The sequence below is a fragment of the Kryptolebias marmoratus genome, linkage group LG7, assembly GCF_001649575.2.
Source record: "Kryptolebias marmoratus isolate JLee-2015 linkage group LG7, ASM164957v2, whole genome shotgun sequence".
NCBI classification, from domain to species: Eukaryota; Metazoa; Chordata; class Actinopteri; order Cyprinodontiformes; family Rivulidae; genus Kryptolebias; species Kryptolebias marmoratus.
This window is the reverse complement of record NC_051436.1, coordinates 3820590-3824042: the sequence shown is the minus strand read 5'-3', so window position 1 is coordinate 3824042 and position 3453 is coordinate 3820590. Positions and strand designations below refer to the sequence as shown.

General features: G+C 40.1%; 1 protein-coding gene and 1 long non-coding RNA gene across 3 annotated transcripts in view; one reads left to right on the top strand and one right to left on the bottom strand.

The window, feature by feature from the left end:
• The window catches only part of LOC119617232, a 7730-nt gene extending 6448 nt beyond the window's left edge, over positions 1-1282 (top strand). The window contains exon 2 of the long non-coding RNA XR_005233455.1: positions 701-1282. This is a non-coding gene — a long non-coding RNA (uncharacterized LOC119617232). The remainder of the gene's footprint in view (positions 1-700) is intronic.
• The window catches only part of nlgn2a (neuroligin 2a), a 261113-nt gene that overhangs the window by 213857 nt on the left and 43803 nt on the right, over positions 1-3453 (bottom strand). The gene's annotated exons all lie outside the window — the stretch shown is intronic.

Here is a 3453-nt window from a genome sequence, read left to right as displayed (position 1 = left end):
CATGAATGTCAGTTTAGAAGCTATCAAAGTTCTCAAATAAAGCACCTTTTGAGAATGTCAATGTTTGTTGGGAATTATCTTACAAAACTAGGAAGTATTTTTGGTTTATATATTAAAAGTTATGTTTTTTTATTGATTTTAGTAAAAAAAAAAAAAAAAAGGCAACTTTTAGGAAAATGCCCCACGAAATCGGGCATTTTAGTCGCAACAATCACAAAAACTGCCCGCGAAATCCTGGAGGAATTGATTATACCCTAACTGTAACTGTCTGAGAGACATTTTTTTTTTTGAAAGATATTACTGTGTGCTCACAATAAAGAATTAAGTTGTTAAAATATTATAACAGAAAGGTTTAAAAATGAGATGTGAAACTGATGTATGAAGAAAATGCATACAACAAATATTTACTTGGAAAAGTGGTTCCTTTGAATGCATCACAGTTGCATTATGGGTTTTTTTACCCTGATGGACAGACAGAAAGAACGAGTGGACAATAAAAGAACTTATTCTGCATGGGGTCACAGAGGCGCACACGGTAACTGTTCATTTTTTGATTTTACTGTTTTATTTTATACATCTACAAGAGTTTGTTGTCATGCATTAACGGTAATGGAGACTGTTAATGGTTAGATATTAGCAGAAGGTTCTTAAAGAGAACTTTAGTATGTTATATTTGAGCAACATGTTCTTTATTTTGTAGTTTTTACGATGTTGAAAGAAGAAAAGAGGGAGCAAAAAGAAAAAATTATTTCGTTGGACCTGTGCAGCTCCACCCACTGTTAATCCGCCACCATCTGTCCTTCCTGGTTCCTTTCCTGGACACCAAACCTCCTCATCTCCTCTGTTTCCTTCACCCACATGTCCAATCACCACCCTCTCCTCCCTGGGAATACTCTCCATCATCTCATCGAGATCCTTCCAGGATTTCTCTTTCTCTTCTGCATCACATCCAGCCTGTGGAGCAGAACCACTGACAGCATTCATCATCAGACCTTCTGCTTCTACCTTCAGACTCATCATCCTATCTGACCCTCTTTTCAGCTCGACTACATTCCTCGATAACTCGTCCTCCAGAACCAACCCTGCTCCACACCACGGTAAAACAGCTTAAACCCTGCCCCGATGCCGCGACCCTTTGCCGCCCTTCCACTTGGTCCCTTTCACACTTAAAAAAATCCACCTTCCTCCTCTGCATCATGGCGGTCAGCTCGTTTAGAAATGGTCAAACTGGCCTGGTACTCTGATGCAACAAATACCCCCCCCCCCCCCCCCCTGCTTTTGTGCTAGCAGAACAACCTGCGATGGATCATTTTGGCTCTCCGAGGCTGTTCTTAGTCACTGTCATGACCTGAAATGAGTCGCTGCACAAAATGAGTCCAGCGTGAGCAGAATGCGATGCGCCGAGCCCATCATCCCTGTTCCGTATAAAAATATAAAAGCTAGACATGCTGTCCTTTTGACTCTAAATGATGTCAGTGAGGTGAGCAGACGACATTTCTCTGCCTTTGCTAGCAGCACGATTAAGGATTAATGGGTAAAATGGCACTAAATGCTCAATGAGTCATTTACGCTGATAACAAACCCATATTTGTTTTCCTTTATTGTTAAAAAAGTAAACACCAGAAATATTTAATTGTATTGTCATTTTTTAAACCATCTGAACAATAAATGCCACATTTATGCAATATAAAGTCATATTTACTGAGTGGAAACTTGGTTATTTAGTTTTCTGAGTAATGTAGTTAATTAGTTATACTAATTATTAGCTGGCAACACTGAAAGAGAAATAAATATTCTTTTTACATGATGATCCGAATGACAGCAGCAGATAAGAGCATCATCTGCTCTGATTTGGAGAAGAAACAAAATTTAGTAACTTTATGAACAAATATCAGAAGGAGAGACTAATCAAAATCAAGATTTAAATACCTCGCATTTAGAAATAATGTCTTGTTCAATACCAGGAAAAAGCTTTCATTAATAAAGTCAAATCCTTTTTCTTTTTGCAATTTTTACACCAAAAAACCAAAATTGTCTTTATTTAAATGTCTTGACGAACTTTTAAACTTACCTTAGGAAGAAGCAAAGGGGATAATGTTTATATAATTACAACTCATTTTGGTTAAAAACAACAAAATGCCAAGCATTCGCACCATTTAGTCCCAAAAGAAATGCCTACTTGCTGATTTGTTATTTTTGATAATTAGCCCTGAACGTAAGTATATAGACTCTGCCAACTGATAACCAAAATATTAAACATTTAACTCTATATTCACATTTGTAAAGTCAAAGAATCAGAAATGAATCCACGAAACGTTTTACTCTTTGTTGTACGTTTTCCTGTGCTACATTGAAGACAACGGCTAACTTTGCACATGAAATGTTTGCAACATTTCGTGGATTAATGATTAAATCATCAAACATATCAAGCTTCACTCGCTGGCCCACTGGGACCGCGTGTTGTGGGCTTTCGAGCTAAATATTCATGATTCTGGTTCGTTTGCCAGTTTAGGAAAAGCGAAACTCATAAAGCGAGAAGCTGAATGTTCATTTCCAGGTCAAATCCAGTTTATTCTATATATATATATAAAAAATAAACCCCACAGGGCTCGTGTGGGCCGGTCTAACTGGCTTTGAAGGGTAAGTGTAGTGGGAGCAGACGGCGTGTTCAGGAGGCTCGGGGTTACACAGGGGTCTGAGAAAACAAGCTGAGGGATGGCTGCGTCGAGGAGTTACTGTTATCGAGGAGCTGGGCGGTTATTATAGGTCTGACAGTTTTTTTTTTTTTAGGAGAGATGGAAGGGAGGCAGAGAGCAGGTGTGTCGGTCAGGACCCGATGACTCCCGACACAGAAGCCCAGACACCTCCGCCGCCTGAGCCAAACAACTCTGGCTCTCCGCGGCGGCGCGCCTTTCCCTCTCATTTAGCCCGTTTTATTTACTCACAGCTAATTAATTTCAGATCTGTTCTACGGGGCAAGATAGAGCACGGCTCTGTCACACATCGCGGAGGCCCACCGAGCTCCTGTTAATATGTGTAACGCCGGTATTTGTGCTTGTTGTCTTCTGAATATGTAATTAATATCAGAAAATGACTGAATGTCAAACCATAACATTTGAATGCTGCTGGAATAGAAAATTTAAAGCTGGGTGAACTCACTTGATGTCCAGCATTTGCTAAAAACAGCTAAGCTAGATGTCATGATGCGATTGTTGATTTGATGGGCCACCGAGGTCCGGACCTCAGTGTTTTATAAAAACATGAATCCAAACAAGGCTTTTGAACGGCGTGGTTCTCTGCGTAGCTCCACCAGTTTCCTGTAGGAGGCGCTGCAACTGTGTGCAGCTGCAGCCAAACTCAATGTCGACGAAGAAGAGCGCAGCTTTGCTACCTTACTGCTAAAATAAAGAGCAGAAGAAGAAGAGCGCCACTTACGCTGAAACACAACCGAGG